The sequence below is a fragment of the Bubalus bubalis genome, chromosome 2 (genome assembly GCF_019923935.1).
Source record: "Bubalus bubalis isolate 160015118507 breed Murrah chromosome 2, NDDB_SH_1, whole genome shotgun sequence".
NCBI lineage: Eukaryota > Metazoa > Chordata > Mammalia > Artiodactyla > Bovidae > Bubalus > Bubalus bubalis.
In genome coordinates, this window is record NC_059158.1 from 48,772,612 (window position 1) to 48,798,214 (window position 25,603).

General features: G+C 40.8%; 1 long non-coding RNA gene across 1 annotated transcript; it reads left to right on the forward strand.

The window, feature by feature from the left end:
- The first annotated feature begins 9,470 nt into the window (after nt 1-9,470).
- Nucleotides 9,471-25,520, forward strand: LOC123330422. Its single transcript, XR_006546346.1, has 2 exons — nt 9,471-9,529; nt 24,001-25,520. It is a non-coding gene; the product is annotated as an uncharacterized LOC123330422 (long non-coding RNA).
- Nucleotides 25,521-25,603: the final 83 nt, after the last annotated feature.

Genomic DNA, 25,603 nt, shown 5'->3' on the forward strand with positions numbered 1-25,603 from the left:
TATATATATATATATACACATAACATATATAAATATACATATATAAGCACACATTGTACATATACAAATAAACTTTAGACATTTATATATTTCCATTAAAAACACATGGAGGCAGAGGTGGTCAAGATGATGGAGTAAGAAGACCCTGAGCTCACCTCCCATGGACACACCAAAGTTACAATTACTTCCAGAGCAACTACCTATGGAATGACTAGACTAGCAGAAAAGATTTTCCACAAATAAAAGATATAAAGAAGGAACCACAATGAGATAGGTAGGAGGGATGGAGATTTGGTCTAATCAAGACTGACACCTCCAGGGATGTGATGTACAAATGGGACGTGATGTATAATTTGACAATTGTAAGCGGTTCTCCCCAAGGAGTAAGAGGCCCAAACCCTCCATTAGGCTCCCCAGAACAAAGATCCTAATTGAGGTGATGTGCTCACAAAATACTTGCCTTTAAAAACCAGCAAGACTTATGTTGGGAGAATCAGAGGGCTGTAGGAAATAGAGACTCTGCTCTTAAAGCGTTAATTGCTTAGTTGTGTCGGACTCTCCAGGCAAGAATACTGGAGTGGGTCTGCTCTTAAAGGGCATGTCCAAGATCTGACATGTTCTCAGTCCCAGCAGAGGCAGTGGCATGAAAGGAGCTTCTCAGACTCACTTGCTGATCTTGGAGAGCATTCTGGAGAGGCAGGAGGCAGCTTGGACTCCTCTTGGGGACAAAGTTGCTGGTGACAGCTATTTTGGGAGCTTGATCTACTGAAACAACACTGGCGCTGGCAAATGCCATTTTGGAATTTTCCCTCCAGCTTAATAGTACCAGGGACCTGGCTCTGCCCACCAGCAGGGCAGCACCAGCCCCACGCTCCCGCTGAGATGTGGAGACAGCTGAATAGAGACCAGTCCCATCTTCTGAAGGGCACCAGCACCCCACCTTCCAGGACAGCACAAGACATGGTCTCACAGCTTACTGGGCCAGAGGCCAGCCCCTTACCAGCTCTCTCACATAGTTGGCCCTGCTACAACAGGGCCCAATAGGGGCAGCCACAGAGCATACAGCTCTGGTGACCAGAGGGAAGTATGCTGCCGGGCCCCTATACAATGCCACTGTATGATGGCTTCTATAGAAGGCCAAAATTGAAAAATGTAACCAACCCACCTAATATAATAAACACAGAGGATTAGGCAAAATGAGAAGATAGACGAATAGGCTTCAAACAAAGAAAAAAGACATAACTTCAGTAAAAGACTTAAATGAAATGGAGATAAGCAAGTTACCTATAATGAGTTTAAAGTAATGATTATAAAGATGCTCACTGAACTTGGGAGAATAATAGATGAACACAGCAATAACTTTATTAAAGAATTAGAAATTATAAAGAAGAACCAAATAGAGCTGAAGAATACAGTAACTGAAAGAAAAAGATAACCAGAAGGAATCAGCAGTAGATTTGATGATACAGAGGAATGGTTTGATGATCTGGAAGACAGAGCAGTGGAAATCATGCAAGAATAGAAAAGAAAAAACAATTTTTTTTTTTTTTAAAAAGAGGACAGTTTAAGAGACTTCTGAAACAACATCAGGTATATTAACATTCAAATTATAGGCACCTCAGAAGGAAAAGAAAGAGAGAACAAGGGGAAGATCACTTATTTGAAGAAATAATAGTTGGAAATTCCTAATTTGGGAAATAAAACAACATTCAGGTCCAGGAAGCATAGAGATACCCAAATAAGATAAAATCAAAGAGATCCACACCAAGACACATTATAATTAAAATGGCAAAAATTAAAGAGAAAAATCTTAAAGGCAGCAAGAGAAAAGACCAGTTACAGACAGGAGAACTCCCCTAAGACTGTAAGCTGACTTTTCAGCAGAAACTTTGCAGCCAGAGGTAGTGGTATGATATAGTCAGTGATGAAAGGAAAAAAAAACCTACAACCAATAATACTCTTCCCAGCATATTCTGATAGTCTTATCTGATACTCTATACTCTGATAGTCTTATCATTTAGATTTTAAGGAGAAATTAAGAGTTTCCCAAAAAAGCAAAAGCCAAAAGAGTCCTGCACCATTAAATTATCTTTGCTGCTAAGTCGCTTCAGTCATGTCCGACTCTGTGTGACCCCATCCCTGGGATTCTCCAGGCAAGAACACTGGAGTGGGTTGCCATTTCCTTCTCCAATGCATAAAAGTGAAAAGTGAAAGTGAAGTCGCTCAGTCATGTCTGACTCTTAGCAACCTCATGGACTGCAGCCTACCAGAGTCCTCCGTCCATACTGGAGTGGGTTGCCATTGCCTTCTCCAAATTAGCTTTACTAGACGTGTTAAAGGGACTTCTCTAAGTGGAAAAGAAAAGGTCACAATTAGAAATAAGTAAGTTATGAAAGGAAAAATACCATTGATAATGGAAAACATCCAGTAAAGGTAGTAGATTAACAAAATATTAAGCTAGTAGAACAGTTAAAAGACAAAAGTAGTAAAATTATCTATATCCACAATAAGTGCTTAAAGGATGCACAAAATAAAATATGTAAAAATGATGTTGAAGACAGTAAACGTGAGGTGAAAAGTAGAAACGTAGGATGATTAGAATGCATTTGAGATAAACTGCTTAAAATAACCACATGTATGTATAACTTGTCTTGGTAACCAAAACCAAAAAATTTATTGAATAAATACACAAGCAAAAAAGGAAAAGGAATCCAAATATAACACTAGTCACTGAATCACAAGGTAAGACAGCAAAAGAGGAAGAAAGAAACAAAAAAGAACTACAAAACAACCTGAAAACAATTAACAAAATAGCAATAAGCACATACCTATCAATATTTACTTTAAATGTAAATGGACCAATGCTTCAACTGAAAGATATTGAGTGGCTGAATGGATAAAAACCCAAGACCAACATATTTCCTGTCTACAAGAGACTCACTTCAGATCTAGAAACACATAGAGACTGAAAAGTGAGGAGATGGAAAAAAGCTATTCCATGCAAATAGGAATGAAAAGAAAGCAGGGGTAGCAATATCTATATCACAGAAAACAGACTCTAAAACAAAGACTGTAACAAGCAATACAGAAGGACATTACGTAATGATAAAGGGATTGATCTGATAAGGGATTGTAGCATTTGTAACTGTTATGTGCCTCACAAAAGGAGACCTGAACCCATAAAGCAAATATTAGCAGACAGTAACAGTAATTGTAGAGGATTTTAACATCCTGCCTACGTTGATGGACAGATCATCCAGACAGAAGATCAGTAAGGAGACACCAGCCTTAAATGCCCCAACAGAGTAGACAGAAATATTGAATATATACAGAATGTTTCATTCCCAAACAGCAGAATATACATTCTTTTCAAGTGCACATAGGACATTCTCTAGGATAGACTGCATGCTAGGTCACAAAATAAGTCTCAAAAAATTTAAGAAGAATGAAATTGTATCAAGCATTTTTTTCTGAACACAACAGCATTAAATTAGACCTCAATTAAAGAAGAAAATTGGGAAAAAAAGACAAAGACATGGAGGCTAGACAACATGCTACTAAACAACCAATGAGTCACTAAAAAAAAAAAAAAATCAAAGTGGAAATAAAAAAATACCTGGTGAAAAATGAAAATGGAAACACAATGATCCAAAAACTATGGAACACAGCAAAAGCAGTTCTAAGAGCAAAGTTTATATAATAGTGATACAAGTCTACCTCTGGAAATAAGAACATTTTTCAATAAAAAAATCTACCTTTATACCTTAAGGAACAAACAAAACCCAGGGTTAGTAAAAGGAAAGAAATCATGAAGATCAGAGCAGAAATAAATAAAATAGAGACTAAACCCCAGTAGAATAGAACAATGAACTATAAACTTGCTCTTTGAAAAGATAAACAAATTGATAAATATTGAACCATACTCAACAAGAAAGAAAGAGGGCCCAAATAAATAAAGTCAGAAATGAAAGAGAAGAAATACAACTGACACCACAGAAATACAAAGAAAGGATCTCAGATAATACTACAATTAAATGCCAATAAAATTGAAAACCTAGAAGAAATGGATAAATTCCTAGAAAAGTGAATTTCTAGGAATTCCTATAAAATTCCTAGAATTCCTAGAAAATTCATAGAAAATTCCTAGAAAAGTGAATCTCCTAAGACTGAATCAAGAAGAAATAGAAAATATGACAGATTACCAGTGCTGAAATGAATCAGCAGTCAAAAAACACCCAACAAACAAAACATTTAAAGAGTTGACACATATACTTCTCAGACTATTCCAAAAATTGAACAGGAGTGCTTCCAAACTCATTCTAAGAGGACAACATTACCCTGAACCAAAAGCAGACAAAGACACCACAGAAAAAGAAAATGACAGGCCAACATCACTGATAAATATAGATGCAAAAATCCTCAACAGAATGTTAGCAGATGAATTCAACAGTAATTTAAAAGTATCATACGCCATGATCAAGTGGGATTAATTGCAGGCATGCAAGGATGGTTCAACACTGGCAATTCAACCAACATAGTATATCACATTAAGAAACTGAATAATAAAAACCACATGATCATCTCAATAGATGTAAAAAAAGCTTTTCTACAAAATTTGACATCCATTCATGATTAAAAGTTCTCAAAAAAGGGTATAGAGGGAACATACCTCAATATAAGAAAGGCCATATATAACAAACCTACAACCAGCATTATACTCAATGGTGAAAAGCTGGAAGCATTTCCTCTAAGATCAGAATAAGACAAGGATGTCCACTCTTGTCACTTTTCTTCAATATCATAGAGTGAGTTCTAAATCTCTCTTCTGAAAAGGAAATAACTGGCATGAGAAAAGTCCAGTTATATATTTGATTGATGGCATGCATGCTATGGTTAGAATTACAATTAACTTTGTTCTTAATGAACTGACTGATTTTAGGGAAATAAAAAGAAAGTGCATGGAGACAATAAAAGAAAATACAAATTTTCCAGACACTAACAGAAGGACTGTTTCTCTCCTTGCTTTACATCTCTTCTGGGTAGCAATTTTTATTTGCCAGAATCCTGGTGCTCATCCTCATGTGAGCAGGTCCACTGGCACTTTGACTCCTCATTTAAAAACTGAATGCATCAATTCCTTCCCACAAATGTGCCATCTATTCTTTCATTCCCCAACAGACCCCAAAACAAAACCATCCTCTCCAACACCCAGGTTAAATAACCTGTAATTTTGATGGAAAGAATAGAACAGTGGGCATAACATTTTTTGTGGAAAGATATAATCCCACTCAAATTGTACAACTTGAATTCAATCATAAGGAAAATTGGGCAAGCTACAGTGTCACTGGCCAGTCCTCCTCAGAAGTACCAAGAACACACAGGACAAGGAGTGGCTCAGGAAAGGCCCAATGTAAAGGAGACTGAGGAAGCAGGACAGCTGCATGGAATGTGGGATCCTGGATGCAGAAGGTGAATGGCAGAGGGACCGTGTCTTTGGGGTCAGTTGATAAAGGCTGATAGGCAGTTTTTGGTGCTGGTTTGTACTTTTTAATAAGCCTGAATTATTTCAAAGTGAAAAGGTTAAATGTAAATATCAGGTAAAATATATACCAATTTGCAGACTGGCAATCAGTACTGGCAGAATGACAAGACCTAAGAACTGCACAGGAATGGGAGCAGCTGTGGGAAAGCTGGGCACCTGCTGTTGTAGGGGAGGTGGCTCTGGAGGCAGGACTGGACCAGATCCCAGAGGCGTGGACTCTTACCCTGGGAACAGAGTTTTAGCAGTGACCAAACTGGGCCTTCCTGCAAGGCAGTGGATCTCTCTTCATTCTCCTCTCTTTCTAAATTATGAGAAACATTTTCTTCTTTTAAACAGTAAACATTGTCATTTTATTAAGCTATTCTCATTTGCGTAAGATAACCATTAAGTCCAAACACATACATTGCTATAGAAATTAAAGATAATGTACAGAAAGTATTAAAATAATGTTCAGAAAGTGCATTTTATCATAAAATACAGGAACGGTAAAAAACACCAAACAAATTAGAATCATCTGGACTCTGCCAACCAGAGGCCCAGCTTCCCCGTCCTGTTCTCCCATCTGTCATCAGGCACTGCCAACTCTGCTTCACACGAGTTCTTGCCCTGGGATTGGAATCAGAAGGCCTGGGTTCTTGTCCTGGTCTCATACTGTTGATACCAACCAGGATTCTTGGCCTTCCCCAATCAATAGAAATTGACCAGATGCTGGACAAGAAATTCAGGCAAGGCTTTATTGGGGCCTCTGCTGCAGCAGGGGGTAGTGAGAACAAGCAGGTTCCCTTGCCTGTTTGCTCCCTAAGGTGGGGGGAGCAAGCTGGTTCTTTACATGGGGTGAGGGTAGGGGTATGTCCAGGTGGGGCTGGAGGAGTGGCTTAGGTGGTTTGCCCGCCCCTTTGGTGGTGTTGGGTCCAGGGGGCATGCACAGTGCCCAGCTTTTGCTTGGGTCTCTTCAAAAGTGGTAGTTGGTTTTTTGGTCTCTTTGCATCTTTTGTTCTGAATTTGCCCCAACTGCACACTCACACAGTTATTTTTCATCCTTTACAGTTTCTTTGTATTTTGTTGTTCAGACAGGTTTGTCCAGATGCAAGCACGGCAACAAAGGTGCCCAGGTCCCAGCCTGTCCCACTGTGACTGTGACCGTTCTCTGAGGCTGGGCCCCTGTGTGCTGGGTTTGGGGACTGGGCAGTAGATGGGCTCTGGTCCCCTGCATGTGAGTTACTGTGTATCTAATGATTTGATTTCAATCTTCCTTCCAATACAAGTAAAGAGGCTGTTGGTTTCTTGGTAAGTTGACAATAAATGAGCACATTTCTCAAACAGAGGTATTAGTTTTTTGAATAAATCTCAGTTTAAACTTGTCATCTTCCATCCTAGCACAGTTCTGGTCTTACCTTTAGAAACAACAGTCCTCATCTGCAAGCAGAGATGCAAAATTGGACGTCTTCCAACTGCCTGTGAGCAGTTGGGGATGACCACAGGGAAGAGGAAGAAGAGGCTGAAGAGGGAGGTGCAGCCCAGGAATTGTGAAGCCCTTTCTCCCTTGTGCTGAGAAATTGGAGGCAGCAGCAGCTGCTGGGACCCTTAATGGCTGCTCTCTGCCTCAACTTGTACAAGGTATTGATCGGTATCAAAGCACCTCAATTAAAAGGATTTCCCTCTTATCAAAAGGGGACAGGGAGGGAGGGTCACCAGTTATCTTTGCCATCCTACTATTATATCACTGTTGGTGAGAGTAGCTGAATTTGGAAAAGAAAGTAATTGGTTTCAAACATGTGGAGTGAGTAGCCTTCCCTTCTCCAGGGATCTTCCTGACCTAGGAATCAAACCCGGGTCTCCTGCATTGCAGGTGGATTCTTTACCAACTGAGCTATCAGGGAGGCCCTTGTGATGTTTTAGGGTTTTTGTTTTTGTTTTTTACCCCTTAAAGGTTTTTGTTACAAGAGATAGAAATGATGTCTATCTATCTCAAGCACAGGATAGCCATTGTTAAGACCCCTTTTCTTCTGGGCTTCATTACCCTCTCCTTTTAAATTCTCCTGCCAGGGCTAAAACTTCTGTGGGCCCTGAGCTCAAATCATTGTCTACTACAGTAGTCTTATGAATGGGAGAACAGCCCTAGAAGTGTCATACCCGATGATTTGAAATGATCTTAGAATGACGTGGGGAAAGCCTGTGAGTCAGAGTCTGATCTCTCTGTAAAGTCAAGAATGAGTAAAGAGTGCAACCTGATGCAATTCTGGTTCTGTTTACCTTTGCTGTCTCCATGGCAACCACTCAAGATAGATATTTCAGAAGATACTCCCAGTTACTGGCTGGGATAGAACCTTCTATGACTAAGAAAGAACCTTCAGCCTCCACCTTTAGGGGTCTCAAGAGTCTTGCTTCCAAATCTGAACTGATTTCACTTCTAATTTGAGATACCAAATACGCAACATTGCCTCATCTGGGCCTTTTATAACATCCTGAAGGGCAAAAAAACAAAAACAAAAACAAAAACAAAAACCCAGCAACCTTGAAATACAAATATTTGCTAAATAGTTACTATGTAGTTTAGTTTTTTAAGCAGAATTACTTTTTAATATATATAAAAGTAGAATATATATGTATTCTATATATATATATATATGTGTGTGTGTATATGTGTGTGAAAAGTGAAAGTGTTAGTGGCCCAGTTGTGTCTGACTCTGTTCAACCCCATAGACTGTAGCTTGCCAAGTTCCTCTGTCCATGGAATTCTCCGGGCAAGAATACTGGTGGGTAGCCATTCTCTCCTCCAGGGGATCTTCTTGACCCAGGGACTGAACCTGGGTCTCCTGCATTGCAGGCAGATTCTTTACCGTCTGAGCCACCAGGGAAGCCCTGTGGGATCTAGTTCCCTGACTAGGGATCAAACCTGGGTCCTCTGCGTTGGGAGCATGAAGTCTTAACTAGATCACCAGTAGACCACCAGGGAAATTATTTATGTGCATATGTATATATATTTTTTTCATTCCAAGTTATTTAGCTCTTGAATTTTTAAGTATTCCACCTTAGTTCATCCTTGAGTCATTAAGTTTTGCTTTTACAGTGTTTTCTCAGAATTTCATTGATTTCAAGGTAGCTATTGAATTTTAAGTAGTATATTAAAAACTAGGGTGTCCAAAAGAGATATGAAAATTGTTTCTTGGTTATCCATATATTACTAAAGGGTAAAAATAGAAAATTTCTTAGCAATGAATGTATTGTGTTTATTTCTCAAAGACTCAAGGTATTATGTTTATTTCTCAAAGACTGTTAAAACACATTTTTCTACTTTAATATTTTGTAAACCCATTAGGGTTAATGGATGTTCTAAACTACCTTGAGCCATTATCAAGAGTGCTTTTAAATCACATTGTTTATCTCCCACAGAATAAACACTTCAAAGACCCAGTACTTCTATCCGTAAGCCAATACATTCTGGAAATAACTCGGTCATAAAAGTCCATTATCCTTAATTCCAATATAATAATTTCTGGAGTAGAAAGTAATAACTGACTTTTAAATTTAAAAATTTTTAAATTTAAATTAATTTTACATTTCTAAATTTGTTGAAAACTGTTTTAAATCACTGTGAGAAGCATTTATCCTGAGTAGCATAAATCAAAAGTATTCCTGTAATCTAATTTACGATTAGACTACATCTCTCAAACTCAGATAATGTAAAGAAATCCTTAAGAGGAACAAAATTTTCGCGGATACCCAGAGTTGAGTATATACCATTTTGATGTCCTTGTTCTTGTTACAATAGTTTTTTATATGTGAATAGCTAAGTGTATTAGTCACTCAGTCCTGTCTGACTCTTTGCAACCCTAAGGTCTGCAGCCCACCTGGCTCCTCTGTCCATGGAATTATCCAGGCAAGAATAATGGAGTGGGTATGACCCAGGGATGACCCAGGGATCAAACCTGCATCTCCTGCGCTGGCAGGCAAATCCTTTACCATCTGAGCCACCAGGGAAACCATGTGAGTAACTAACAAATCTCCCCAAACCTAAATACCTTTACATGTTAAACATAGACAAAATTGAAAAGCTGATAGAATTGCAATTTTGCCTGAGACTACTCAGTTGTGTCTAGTTCTTTGTGACCTCATGGACTATAGCCGACCAGGCTCCTCTGTCCGTGGGATTTTCCAGGCAAGAACACTGGGGTAGGTTGCTATTTCCTCCTCCAGGGGATCTTCCCAACCCAGGAATTGAAATCCAGTCTCCTGCATTGGCAGGCACATTCTTTACCACTGTGTCACCTGAGAAGCCTAGAATTCCAATGAACAATAGTAATTTGATTTGCTAGATGATGTTTTACTAAAATTAAAGAGTATATGTTGAGGTTAATGACAGAAGGATTTAGTCACTTTTTTCAGTTCAGTTCAGTTCAGTCCCTCATTCGTGTCTGACTCTTTGCGACCCCACGGACTGCAGCACGCCAGGCATCACTGTCCATCACCAATTGCCGGACTCTATTCAAACCCATGTCCATAGAATTGGTGATGCCGTCCAAACATCTCATCCTCTGTCGTTCCCTTCTCCTCCTGTCTTAAATCTTTCCCAGCATCAGGGTCTTTTCAAATGAGTTAGCTCTTCACATCAGGTGGCCAAAGTACTGGAGTTTCAGCTTCAACATCAGTCCTTCCAATGAACACCCAGGACTGATCTCATTTAGGTTAGGTTGGATCTCCTTGCAGTTCAAGGGGCTCTCAAGAGTCTTCTCCAACACCACAGTTCAAAAGCATCAATTTTTTGGTGCTCAGCTTTCTTTACAGTCCACCTCTCACATCCATACATGACCACTGGAAAAACCATAGCTTTGACTAGACGGACCTTTGTTCACAAAGTAATGTCTCTGCTTTTGAATATGCTGTCTAGGTTGGTCATAACTTTTCTTCCAAGCAGCAAGCATCTTTTAATTTCATGGCTGCAGTCACCATCTGCAGTGATTTTGGAGCCCCCAAAACTAATGTCTGTCACTGTTTCCACTGTTTCCCCATCTATTTCCCATGAAGTGATGGGACCAGATGCCATGATCTTAGTTTTCTGAATGTCGAGATTTGAGCCAACTTTTTCACTCTTCTCTTTCACTTTCATCAAGAGGCTCTTTAGTTCTTCTTCGATTTCTGCCATGAGGGTGGTGTCATCTGCATATCTGACATTGTTGATATTTTTCCCAACAATCTTGATTCCAGCTTGAGCTTCATCAACCCAGGATTTCGCATGATGTACACTGCATATAAGTTAAATAAGCAGGGTGACAATATACAGCCTTGATGAACTCCTTTTCCTATTTGGAACCAGTCTGTGTTCCATGTCCAGTTCTAACTGTTGCTTTCTGACCTGCATACAGATTTCTCAAGAGGCAGGTCAGGTGGTCTGGTATTCCCATCTCTTGAAGAATTTCCCACAGTTTGTTGTGATCCACACAGTGAAAGGCTTTGGCATAGTCAGTAAAGCAGAAATAGATGTTTTTCTGGAATTCTTGCTTTTTTGATGATCCAATGGGTATTGGCAATTTGGTCTCTGGTTCCTCTCCCTTTTCTAAATCCAGCTTGAACATCTGGAAGTTCACAGTTCACATACTATTGAAGCCTGGCTTGGAGAATTTTGAGCATTACTTTGCTAGCGTGTGAGATGAGTACAATTGTGTGGTAGATTGAGCATTCTTTGGCATTACCTTTCTTTGGGATTGGAATGAAAACTGACCTTTTCCACTCCTGTGGCCACTGTTCAGTTTTCCAAATTTGCTGGTATATTGAGTGCAGCTCTTTCACAGCATCATCTTTTAGGATTTGAAATAGCTCAACAGGAATTCCATCACCTCCACTAGCTTTGTTTGGAGTGATGCTTCCTAAGGCCCGGTAGGCTTCACATTCCAGGATGTCTGGCTCTAGGTGAGTGATCATACCATCATGGTTATGTGCATCATGAAGATCTATTTTGTATAGTTCTTCTGTGTATTCTTGCCATCCCTTCTTAATATCTTCTACTTCTGTTAGGTCCATACCATTTCTGTCCTTTATTGTGCCCATCTTTGCATGAAATGTTCACTTCGTATCTCTAATTTTCTTGAAGAGATCTCTAGCCTTTCCCATTCTATTGTTTTCCTCTATTTGTTTGCATTGATCACTGAGGAAGGCTTTCTTATCTCTCCTTGCTATTCTTTGGAACTCTGCATTCAGATGAGTATATCTTTCCTTTTCTCCTCTGCCTTTAGGTTCTCTTCTTTTCACAGCTATTTGTAAGGCCTCTTCAGACAACCATTTTGCCTTTTTGCATTTCTTTTTCATGAGGATGGTCTTGATCCCTGCCTCCTGTACAATGTAATGAATCTCTGTTCATAGTTCTTCAGGCACTCTGTCTATTGTTACTTCCACTGAATAATCATAAGAGATTTGATTTAGGTCATACCTGAATGGTTAGTGGTTTTCCCTACTTTCTTCAATTTAAGTCTGAAGTTGGCAATAAGGAGTTCATGGTCTGAGCCACAGTCAGTTCCTGGTCTTGTTTTTGCTGACTGTATAGAGCTTCTTCATCTTTGGCTGCAAAGAATACAATCAATCTGATTTCGGTATTAACCATCTGGTGATGCCCATGTGTAGAGTCTTCTCTTGTGTCATTGGAAGAAGGTGTTTGCTATGACCAGTGTGTTCTCTTGCCAAACTCTATTAGCCTTTGCCCTGCTTCGTTCCGTATTCCAAGGCTAAATTTGCCTGTTACTCCAGGTGTTTCTTGACTTCCTACTTTTGCATTCCAGTCCCCTATAATGAACGGAGAAGGCAATGGCAAGCCATTCCAGTACTCTTGCCTAGAAAATCCCATGGATGGAGGAGCCTGGTAGGCTGCAGTCCATGGGGTCGCTACGAGTTGGACACGACGGAGTGACTTCACTTTCACTTTTCACTTTCACGCAATGGAGAAGGAAATGGCAACCCACTCCAGTGTTCTTGCCTGGAGAATCCCAGGGACAGCAGAGCTGGGTGGGCTGCCATCTATGGGGTCGCACAGAGTCGGACACGACTGAAGTGACTTAGCAGCCCCTATAATGAAAATGACATCTTTTTTGGGTGTTAGTTCTAGAAGGTTATAGATCTTCATAGAACTGTTCAACTTCAGCTTCTTCAGCATTACTGGTCGGGGCATAGACTTAGATTACTGTGATATTGAATGGTTTGCCTTGGAAATGAACAGAGATCATTCTGTCATTTTTGAGATTGCATCCAAGTACCACATTTCAGACTCTTGTTGACTGTGATGGCTACTCCATTTCTTCCAAGGGATTCTTGCCCACAGCAGTAGATATAATGGTCATCTGAGTTAAATTCACCCATTCAAGTCCATTTTAGTTTGTTGATTCCTAAAGTGTCGATATTCACACTTGCCATCTCCTGTTTGACCACTTGCAATTTGCCTTGATTCATGGACCTAACATTCCAGGATCTCATCTCACAGGCTATTAAAGTAATGCTCAAAATTCTCCAAGCCAGGCTTCAGCAGTACATGAACCGTGAACTTCCAGATGTTCAAGCTGGTTTTGGAAAAGGCAGAGGAACCAGAGATCAAATTGCCAACATCCACTGGATCATTGATAAAGCAAGAGAGTTCCAGAAAAACATCTATTTCTGCTTTATTGACTATGCCAAAGCCTTTGACTGTGTGGATCACAATAAACGCTGGGAAATTCTTTAAGAGATGGGAATACCAGAGCACCTGACCTGCCTCTTGAGAAACCTATATGCAGGTCAGGAAGCAACAGTTAGAACTGGACATGGAACAACAGACTGGTTCCAAATAGGAAAAGGAGTATGTCAAGGCTGTATATTGTCACCCTGCTTATTTAACTTATATGCAGAGTACATCATGAGAAACGCTGGGCTGGAAGAAGCACAATCTGGAATCAAGATTGCCAGGAGAAATGTCAATAACCTCAGATATGCAGATGACACCACCCTTATGGCACAAAGTGAAGAGGAACTAAAGAGCCTCTTGATGAAAGTGAAAGAGGAGAGTGAAAAAGATGGCTTAAAGCTCAACATTCAAAAAACTAAGATCATGGCATCTGGTCCCATCACTTCATGGGAAATAGATGGGGAAATAGTGGAAACAGTGTCAGACTTTATTTTTCTGGGCTCCAAAATCACTGCAGATGGTGACTGCAGCCATGAAATTAAAAGACGCTTACTCCTTGGAAGAAAAGTTATGATCAACCTAGATACCATATTGAAAAGCAGAGACATTACTTTACTAACAAAGGTCCGTCTTGTCAAGGCTATGGTTTTTCCAGTGGTCATGTATGGATGTGAGAGTTGGACTGTGAAGAAAGCTGAGCGGTGAAGAATTGATGCTTTTGAACTGTGGTGTTGGGGAAGACTCTTGAGAGTCCCTTGGACTGCAAGGAGATCCAACCAGTCCATTCTGAAGGAGATCAGCCCTGGGATTTCTTTGGAAGGAATGATGCTAAAGCTGAAACTCCAGTACTTTGGCCACCTCATGTGAAGAGTTGACTCATTGGAAAAGACTCTGATGCTGGGAGGGATTGGGGGCAAGAGCAGAAGGGGACGACAGAGGATGAGATGGCTGGATGGCATCACTGACTCGATGGACATGAGTTTGAGTCAACTCTGGGAGATGGTGATGGACAGGGAGGCCTGGCGTGCTGCGATTCATGGGGTTGCAAAGAGTCGGACATTACTGAGCAACTGAAATGAACTGAACTAAACTGAACTGATGCAATATTACTCTAACAGCATTGGACTTTACTTCTATCAGCATTCACATCCACAACTGGGTGTTGTTTTTGCTTTGGCTCCATCTCTTCATTCTTTCTGGAGTTATTTCTCCACTGATCTCCAGTAATATATTGGGCACCTACCGACCTTGGGAGTTCATCTTTCAGTGTCCTATCTTTTTGCCTTTTCATACTGTTAATGTGGTTCTCAAGGCAAGAGTACTGAAGTGGTTTGCCATTCTCTTCTTCAGTGAACCACATGTTTTCAGAACTCTCCACCATGACCCGTCCGTCTTGGGTGGCCCTACACAGAATGGCTCATAGTTCCGTTGAGTTAGACAAGGCGGTGGTTCATGAGATCAGATTGGTTAGTTTTTTGTGATTGTGGTTTTCATTCTGTCTGCCCTCTGATGGATAAGAAGAAGAGGCTTATGGAAGCTTCCTGATGGGAGAGACTGACTGAGGAGGAAACTGGGTCTTGTTCTGAAGGGTGGGGCCATGCTCAGTAAATCTTTAATCCAACTTTCTGTTGATGGGCTGGGTTGTGTTCCCTCCCTGTTGTTTGACCTGGGACCAAACTATGGTGGAGGTAATGAAGATAATGGCGACCTCCTTCAAAAGTTCCCATGCACGCACTGCTCCACTCAGTGCCCCCAACCCTGCAGCAGGCCACCGCTGACATATGCCTCCTCTGGAGACTCCTGACACTCCCAGGCAAGTCTGGGTCAGTCTCTTGTGGGGTCACTGCTCCTTTCCCCTGGATCCTGGTGCAGGATAGCACAGTGGATCATCACCTGAATCATCATCAATGTAGGTGGTTACTTATTTATTTTTTAAAAATGATTTTTTAAAATCACAATTGATTGGAGAACCAATGAAGTTAGTTGTTCACTGCGAAATGCAGGAGAGCAAAATCTAGAAGTACCACAAAATTAATATCCTTCTTTGTAGACTGGCTTTTCTTTTTCTCTCTCTCTCTTTTAATCGAAGTATAGTTGATTTACGATGTTGTGTTAGTTTTGCATGTACGGCAAAGTGACTCAATTACACACGTATGTGTATATATTTTTCTCAGATTCTTTTCCCTCTTGAACTATTACAAAGTATTGAGTGGCATTCCCTGTGATATAGACTAGGACCTTGTTGGTTATCTATTTTATAGTTATGTTGCTACTGCTAAGTTACTTCAGTCGTGTCCAACTCTGTGTGACCCCATAGACGGCAGCCCAACAGGCTCCCCTATCCCTGGGATTCTCTAGGCAAGAACACTGGAGTGGGTTGCCATTTCCTTCTCCAATGCATGAAAGTGAAAAGTGAAAGTGAAGTCTCTCAGTCGTGTCCGACCCTCAGTGACCCCATGGACTGCAGCCTACCTGGCTCCTCTGCCCATGTGATTTTCCAGGCAAGAGTACTGGAGTGGGGTGCCATTGCCTTCTCCGATAGTTATGTTACAGTTATGTTGATACCAAACTCTTAATTTGTCCCTCTCTCACTTCTGCTTTGATAACCATAAGTTTATTATGTCATTGTTAGTTTACTTTTCTGCATACTGTGCATATACTGCTGCAAATTGATCCATAAATCAGATCAATACTTCTACTTGCAACACTGATGGAGCACTGGGTGGAAGGATCGGGTGTGTTCTTTGAAATCACTGTGTCTTTTGAATTACTAATATAAACCCTGTGAAAACCCAAGTATCTCCCCAGAAATCTCTGTTCCAACTGCGGTGAAATCTCCCTTTGTTCAGTGAACTAAAAGTATCATTTATCTTATTTGCCACAATGAATCCTCTTCATGTTTAAGTTAATCTCTATCATGCTTTCCATAGTACCTGACTTTTCTACACTGGCTTGTTTTCTTTTCTTATCAAACTAAACCTTGCTGTATATCTTAAGAAACTAAAGGCTTTTTCATGAGAATGTCTTACAATTGCAAATTATGACTGCAAGATAGAAGTTAGTTTTGTCTGTATAACTGTTGGAATTCAGAACAATGATGATGCAGGATGATTACTGGAATTTTGACTTATCAACTACTAATAATCTAAGAGCAGATGGATATGTAGGGCTGGTTCCAGGACTCCCAGTGGATACCAAAGTCTGAGCATGCTCAAGTTCCTTGTATAAAATAGTGTGATATTTGCATATAACGTACGCAATCCTCCCATGTACTTTAAATCATCTCTAGATTATTTACAATATTTAATACAGTGTAAATGCTATGTAAGTATGTTACCGGCATGTGACAAATTTCGGTTTTGCACTTTGGAACTTTCTGGAAGTTTTCCTCCTCAATATTTCCCATTCTCAGTTGGCTGAATCCAGGGATGCAGAGCTGTGGATATGGAGGGCTGAGCACGTGGCCCAGCTGCCATTTCCGGTGGTCACAGGGCACCAGTGGGACTGGTGGCACGTGCAGTGGCCAAGCTGAGGGCATATGTGGAAGAGCATAGGCTTCCTGTTGTTGCAGGATACGCTTTTTAAAAACTCCTTTAAAGCTTGTCATAAACAAGGAAGGAAAAAATGAAAAGAAAAAATGGAAATTAAGGTTGAAATGAAAGGTTCCCTGAAATTCAGTTGAGAAACCCTGGGTCAGATCATGTAAATGAAATTGCTATGAACATGATAATGTGCCTCACAGATACCCATACTGTGATTATTAGGAAACAAATATAATTGGAAAGGTCTGGAGTTAACACAACATAAAAAAAATCAGATCAACTCCACAGAGCAGACAAAGAATTCCCACAGTGAAGGTCATTAAACTGAGTTTCCAGGGAAACAGCTGCTCCTATCACTCTCCTGGAAAAAAGACAAAAGAACCTAATTCCTTCATCAATGTACTCTGAGGAAGACTGACCTTGGTTCTGGGCGTTGCTGTGTGGCCTGAGTGCGTGGGGTGGGTCGGGAGAGCAGGAGGTGGTGGTGAACGTCCCTGTGGAAGAAGCTGGAGACTTTGATTTGGGGCCACTTTCCGGTGCCTTGTGGGGCAGGGAGGCTGGAAAAAGAGCAGTAGATGAGAAGCCCATTCTGGGTCACAGAGCACGCACACACTCCTTCTGGGGCATCAACCCTGAAATATTAACCTCCTAAGGAAAAAGCCATGTTTCCTGTAGATGGATGCAGTTTTTACCACCTGGGCCCTTGACTGGCAGATTCTGTTTAAAGAGAAGAAAATGCAGATGAGATTGTTATATGTGTGTCAGGAAAGCCCGTTTCTTCTCTGTACTTAGGATAACCCTGAGCATTGCTTCTAAAGTGTTTAGATTAGTCAGAGTAAAGGCAGATTTTATTTTTACATTTCCATTTTCTGAAATGTTAAAATCCTCTTCTAGCTCAGGATGCTAACTTTTGGATGTGGTTATCAGTCAGCCCGTCAAGTTGGAATGAAATCTTGGCACAACAACATGATCACATTTACACCTACTTCAGTTTCCAAAAATCAGCCAACAGAGACAAAATATTTTGATCAGGAATTTGAATGGGAAAGCCAAAGTCTAGAGTGAAAACACATATCCTGTGAAGGATTACATCATAAAGCATATGAGAGCCCATCTGGAATCAGGGATAAATACAGAACAGTTCATGTCAGTTCAGCAGACACTCTGGAATCTGCTGTGCGCCAGGAGCTGGTCGACTTGGCCTCGAGGAGCTCATGGTCTACTCATTAGTCTCATATTAAAAATTCACATATTCAGAGGAGTTTGGGCCCAAGGAACAAACATCCAAGGAACAATGGATATTGCCAAGATCTAGCTGAATTCATGTAAAAGAACCAGTTTACCTTAGAAGTTCCCACTTAGCAAGTTATATGGACAGTACATTGAAAATGCAATCAGTTATAGAGCATAAAACAAAATTGTGTCTGAGGAGAGTTCCCTTCCTTCAACTATATTCCTTTTAAAACCAAAAGATGATGTCAAGTAGACTGGTCTAGCCTAGTGAATCCAATCAGCTTAAATGTAAACAGAGAAAGAATAATAAGGGACATTCTACTAAATTGTTAGGCTTCAAACTGGGTTGTAAGATGAATGAATACAGGTATTTCTTATCAATTTTGGATGCTCTGACCTGGCATGAATAATCAGGACTCTGAGAAAATAAAAATTCTGCTAAAAATTTATCTGATAGAGAGCAATCAAATGCCTAAAGTTATGGTCCATATGTACCATCCATAATGGTAAGTGGAACTCATAGATTGCAGTATTGAAGATACTTTCATGTGGCTAAACTGAGGTCAGATCTTTTTCTCTTTATTAGTCTCCTAGTTGCATCAGTTCAGTTCAGTTTAGTCGCTTAGTCGTGTCCGACTCTTTGCGACCCCATGAATCGCAGCACGCCAGGCCTCCCTGTCCATCACCAACTCCCGGAGTTCACTCAGACTCATGTCCATCGAGTCAGTGACGCCATCCAGCCATCTCATCCTCTGTCGTCCCCTTCTCCTCCTGCCCCCAAACCCTCCCAGCATCAGAATCTTTTCGAATGAGTCAACTCTTCACATGAGGTGGCCAAAGTACTGGAGTTTCAGCTTTAGTATCATTCCTTCCAAAGAAATCCCAGGGTTGATCTCCTTCAGAATGGACTGGTTGGATCTCCTTGCAGTCCAAGGGACTCTCAAGAGTCTTCTCCAACACCACAGTTCAAAAGCATCAATTCTTCAGTGCTCAGCCTTCTTCACAGTCCAACTCTCACATCCATACATGACCACAGGAAAAACCATAGCCTTGACTAGACAGACCTTTGTTGGCAAAGTAATGTCTCTGCTTTTCAATATGCTATCTAGGTTGGTCATAACTTTTCTTCCAAGGAGTAAGCGTCTTTTGATTTCATGGCTGCAATCACCATCCGCAGTGATTTTGGAGCCCCCAAAAAGAAAAGTCTGACACTGTTTCCACTGTTTCCCCATCTGTTTCCCATGAAGTGATGGGACCAGATGCCATGATCTTAGTTTTCTGAATGTTGAGCTTTAAGCCAACTTTTTCACTCTCCATTTTCACTTTCATCAAGAGGCTTTTTAGTTCCTCTTCACTTTCTGCCATAAGGGTAGTGTCATCTGCATATCTGAGGTTATTGACATTTCTCCTGGCAATCTTGATTCCAGCTTGTGTTTGTTCCAGCCCAGCGTTTCTCATGATGTACTCTGCATATAATTTAAATAAACAGGGTAACAATATACAGCCTTGACGTACTCCTTTTCCTATTTGGAACCAGTCTGTTGTTCCATGTCGATTTGCATAAACAGCACCAAAAATGAACAGCTTTCTTGGATACTTTGTTCACAATGGATTCATTTCACACCCATGTCCCTCCAGCCCCCACACTTACCCAGGCAAATGAACTCGAAGCTGAGGTGTTAGATAAGATCCCACATATTTCCCATCCCAAGTTTCTTCCCTCTACCCTTGGCCCATATTAAGGATTCTGTCCTCTGGCCCACACGATGCTACCCTAAGTGAGAGGGTCAGACCAGTAATCTACCTCCCCCTACACTCCTGCAGATGTGTCCATGTGCTGAGAGAGTCGGGTAGGACAAACTGCTTGGGGGGCTCAGGTGATCCCCCTCCCAGGTCGTTATATCAAGGGGTGAATTACATTGGCAAGTGGTGTGACAGTTGAGGCAAGGCTGGTGACTTTCAGTGAAAGGGCCTCTGGATATGGTCCCCTGAGAGGCTCAGAGACAGGGAGACAGGTAAGCAGGAGAAAGACCTGTGTTGTCACGGTGAGGCCCTGGTGCCAGGACCCTGGGATGGAAGACAGGGGATCCCAGCTGTGAATGGCTGTCTGCAGGAAACCCCCATCCCAAGCCTTCAGTAGTCTCTGCTCTGACACCTCAGTCCCTCCTACCAGTCAGCCCTATCTTGGGTCTAAGAAGAGAGAAGGGTTTTGGAAGGTTAGGAAGTGAGGATGAGGTCTGGTGTGGAGGGAGCAGGAGATAGGAGTGAAAATTACTCCCCAGATTTCCCAGTACAGTCCCACAAGGAGAATGACTGGGCTCTCCTGTTTCTTGGGCTATCCCTGCTGTGTTTTCCTTTTAAATGTCCACTATACATATACCTACCGCTTGAAGAAGAATTTAAAGAGGAATGTTTGTGTACCTCTTAAATGTCCACTATACATATACCTACCGCTTGAAGAAGAGTATTAATCCTAAAGAAAGGCAAGGCCAAAGAATGTTCAAACTCCCCACCATTGGACTCATTTCACATACTAGCAAAGTAATGCTCCAAATTCAACAAGCCAGCCTTCAACAGTATGTGAACTGAGAACTGGCAGATGTTCAAGCTGAATTTAGAAAAGGCAGAGGAACCAGAGATCAAATTGCCAACATCCATTGGATCATAGGAAAAGCAAGGGAGTTTCAGGAAAACATTTACTTCTGCTTTATTGACTATACCAAAGCCTTTGACAGTGTGGATCACAACAAACTGGAAAATTCTTCAAGAGATGGGAATACCAGATCACCTTACCTGCCTCCTGAGAAATCTCTATGCATGTCAAGAAGCAACAGCTAGAACTGGACAGGGAACAATGGACTGGTTCCAAATTGGGAAAGGAGTATGTCAAGTATTGTCACCCTGTTTATTTAACTTCTATCAGTTCAGTTTAGTTCCTCAGTCATGTCCGACTCTGTGACCCATGGACTGTAGGATGCCAGGCTTCCCTGTCCATCACCAACTCCCAGAGCATGCTCAAACTCATGTCCATGAAGTCGGTGATGCCATCCAAACATCTTATCCTCTGTTGTCCCCTTCTCTTCCTTCCTTCAATCTTTCCCAGCATCAGGGTCTTTTCCAATGAGTCAGCTCTTTGCACGGTGGTCAAAGTATTGGAGCTTTAGCTTCAGCATCAGTCCTTCCAATGAATATTCAGGAGTGATTTCCTTTAGGATGGACTGGTTGGATCTCCGTGCAGTCCAAGGGGCTCTCAAGAGTCTTCTCCAACACCACAGTTCAAAAGCATCAATTCTTTGGTGCTCAGCTTTCTTTACAGTCCAACTTTTACATCCATATGTGACTACTGGATCAACCATAGCTTTGACTAGATGGACCTTTGTCAGCAAAGTAATGTCTTTTCTTTTTAATATCCTGTCTAGGTTGGTCATAGCTTTTCTTCCAAGGAGCAAGCATCTTTTAATTTCTTGGCTGTGGTCACCATCTGCAGTGACTTTGGAGCCCCCCAAAATAAAGTCTGTCACTGTTTCCATTGTTTCCCCATCTATTTGCCATGAAGTTATGGGACCAGATGCCATGATCTTAGTTTTCTGAATGTTGAGTTTTAAGACAACATTTTCACTCTCCTCTTTCACTTTCATTAAGAGACTCTTTAGTTCTTCTTTGCTTTCTGTCATAAGGGTGGTGTCATTTGCATATCTGAGGCTATTGATATTTCTCCCAGCAATCTTGATTCCACCTTGTGCTTCATCCAGCCCAGCATTTCACATGATGTACTCTGTATATAAGTTAAATAAGCAGGGTGACAATATACAGCCTTGATGTACTCCTTTCCTGATTTGGAAACAGTCTATTGTTCCATGTCCAGTTCTAACTGTTGCTTCTTGACCTGCATACAGATGTCTTAGGAGACAGGTCAGGTGGTCTGGTATTCCCATCTCTTGAAGAATTTTCCACAGTTTATTGTGATCCACACAGTCAAAGGCTTTGGCATAGTCAATAAAGCAGAAGTAGATGTTTTTCTGGAACACCCTTGCTTTTTCTATGATCCAATGGATGTTGGCATTTTGATCTCTGGTTCCTCTGCTTTTTCTAAATCCAGCTTGAACATATGGAAGTTCTCAGTTCACATACCATTGAAACCTGGCTTGGAGGATTTTGAGCATTACTTTACTAGTGTGTGAGATGAGTGCAATTGTGCAGTAGTTTGAACATTCTTTAGCATTGCCTTTCTTTGGGATTGGAATGAAAACTGACCTTTTCCAGTCCTGTGGCCACTGCTGAGTTTTCCAAATTTGCTGGCATATTGAGTGCAGCACTTTCACAGCATCATCTTTTAGGATTTGAAACAGCTCAACTGGAATTCCATCACCTCCACTAGCTTTGTTTGTAGTGATGCTTTCTAAGGCCCACTTGACTTCACATTCCAGGATGTCTGGCTCTAGGTGAGTGATCACACCATCATGGTTATCTGGGTCATGAAAATCTTTTTTGTATAGTTCTTCTGTTTATTCTTGCCATCTCTTCTTAATTTCTTCTGCTTTTGTTAGGTCCATACCATTTCTGTCCTTTATTGTGCCCATCTTTGCATGAAATGTTCATTTCGTATCTCTAATTTTCTTTAAGACATCTCTAGTCTTTCCCATTCTGTTGTTTTTCTCTATTTCTTTGCATTGGTCACTGAGGAAGGGTTTTTTTTTTTTTTAAATCTCTCTTTGCTATTTTTTGGAACTCTGCATTCAAATGGGTATATCTTTCCTTTTCTCCTTTGCCTTTAGGTTCTCTTCTTTTCTCAGCTCTTTGTAAGGCCTCTTCAGACAACCATTTTGCTTTTTTGCATTTCTTTTTCTTGGGGATGGTCTTGATCACTGCTTCCTGGACAATGTCATGAACCTCTGTCCATAGTTCTCTAGGCACTCTATCAGATCTAATCCCTTGAATCTATGTGTTTTGAATCTATTTAACTTCTATGCAGAGTACATTATGCGAAATGCCGGGCTGGAAGAAGCACAAACTAGAATCAAGATTGCCGAGAGAAATATGAATAACCTCAGATATCCAGATGACACCACTCTTATGGCAGAAAGCGAAGAAGTAAAGAGCCTCTTAATGAAAGTTAAAGAGGAGAGTGAAAAAGCTGGCTTAAATCTCAACATTCAAAAAATGAAGATCATGGCATCTGGTCCCCTGACTTCATGGCAAACAGATGGTGAAACAATGGAAACTGTGATAGTCTTTATTTTCTTGGGCTCCAAAATCACTGCAGATGGTGACTGTAGCCATGAAATTAAAAGATGCTTGCTCCTTGGAAGAAAAGCTAGGACAAACCCAGACAGCATATTAAAAAGCAGAGACATTACTTTGCCCACAAAGGTCCATCTAGTCAAAGCTATCATTTTTCCAGTAGTCATATACGGATGTGAGAATTGGACTATAAAGAAAGCTGAGCGCTGAAGAATTGCTGCTTTTGAACTGTGGTGCTGGAGAAGACTCTTGAGAGCCCCTTGGACTGCAAGGAGTTCAAACCAGTCAATCCTAAAGGAAATCATTCCTGAATATTCATTGGAAGGACTGATGCTGAAGGTGAAGTTCCGATACTTTGGCCACCTGATGCGAAGAACTGACTCATTGGAAAAGAGCCTGATGCTGTGAAAGATCGAAGGCAGGAGGAGAAGGAGAGAATGAGATATTTGGATGGCATCACCGACTCAATGGACATGAGTTTGCGCAAGCTCTGGGAGCTGGTGATGGACAGGGAAGCCTGGTGTGCTGTTTGGGGTCACAAACAGTCAGATACAACTGAGTGACTGAACTGAACTCAACTCAATTCATATAGCTACTGTTGAGCATACATCCCGGAACCACAGGAAAACCTTCAAACCCCTGTGTCCACAACAGTGCATCCTTTCCCTGTCCCAAGAGTTAACTAGTATCTTGAGTTTGATATTGATTTCTCTCTTGCTTTTTTGACAATTTCACCTAAAGAATATATTATTTCACGTTTTTAAAAAGCTTTCATATTAATACTGATTTGTATTCATCAGGGTCCAGCAAGAGACAGATGGCAAACTCAAAACAGGTGGACTCAAAGATGGTTTTTGCACAGACTGTTTGCGAAGATGTAGGAGAAAGGAATCTGGAGGGTGCATAGTGGACTCAAGTCGGGCTTCAGCAAAGTCAACACGGTTACCCCACGGAGCCGTGCAATGTGAAGAAGGAGGTCCTTTCCGGCGGTTACCTCGAGGGGCAGAGCCAGGCCTAGGGACACAGGCAGCCTTGTGAGGAGGCAGCCAGGGGCGCAGGTATGTTGTCTCAGGGTCTCTTCTCCTTCCCCCATCCAGTTGGGTCTCGTCCTGTAGAATTTCCAGAGGCCTAATGCACAAGAGGACGAGTCGCAGAAGCCAGAAACAAAAACCAGGAGAGAAGGTGAGCCAGCCAGCTGAGGCATCTCGTGGAAGATCCCAGCACGTGTGGATTCTCCTGCAACCTGCTTTTTCAGTTAATACCATCTTTTTGGGATTCATCAATGCTTATGCATTTAATTGTAGTTCATTCAGTTTTGCTGTTGTTTTTTATATTCCACTGTGTGAATGGACTATAGTTAATTTACCGTTTTCCTGATGATGGCAACTTTCCAACATTTTAATATCTTGATGTTGATATAAACATTCTTGTCAATGTTGTTTGATGTCTATGTACAAAAATCTCTCCAGAGAATATACTTACAGTAGAATTACAATATGAATTACAATACTGGGACAAATGGTCAAATTTTCCAGATGACGTCAAATTGTTCTCAAAGTAGTTTCATCAATTAATACTTCCACCGGCAGTATATGAGTTCCTTGGCCACACAATATTTTCAAACTTGAAAACTTTTGTTCATTTGACGGGCATACAAGATTTATCTCATTGTGGTTTTAATTTGCATTTCCCCAATTACTAATGTGGTGAACATATTTTTATATTTTATTGGTCATTTATGTTTCCTCTGCTGTGAAGCATCTGTTGAAGGTTTTTTTGCCCTCTTTTCCACTGTGTTTTTGCCTTTCTCTTATTGATTACATTTGTATACTAACTCTGTGTTATTTCTGACAATTTCCTTTTTCCAACTTGCAGTTGGTTTAAAAATGTACATTTATGTCCTTTTTAAAGTTAAGTTCCTTGAACTTATTTACAAAACAGAAATAGAGTCATAGATATAAGAACAAATAGTTACCAGAGGGAAAAGAAAGGGTACGGATAATTTGGGAGACTGGGATTTACATATACACACAACTACATATAAAATAGATAACTAACAAGGACCTACTGTATAGCACAGGGAGCTCTTCTCAATACCTTGTAATAGCCTGTGTGGGAAAGGAATCTAAAAAAGTGGAAATGTGATTCACTTTGCTGTACATCTAACACAACATTGTGAATCAACTATGCTCCAGTAACACTTAAAAAATAAATTTCTTAATTTTTAGTGTAGTTAATATTATCAAGTTTCTTTTTATACCTTGTGTTTTTTAAAAAGAAATTGTGCTAAAATGAATAAAATTTACCGTTTTAAAGTGTACAGCTCAGTGGCATTAAGTTTCTTCACATTTTTGTGCAACCGTCACCATTATCCATCCCCCAGTTTGTGCTTTTCCTTAATGA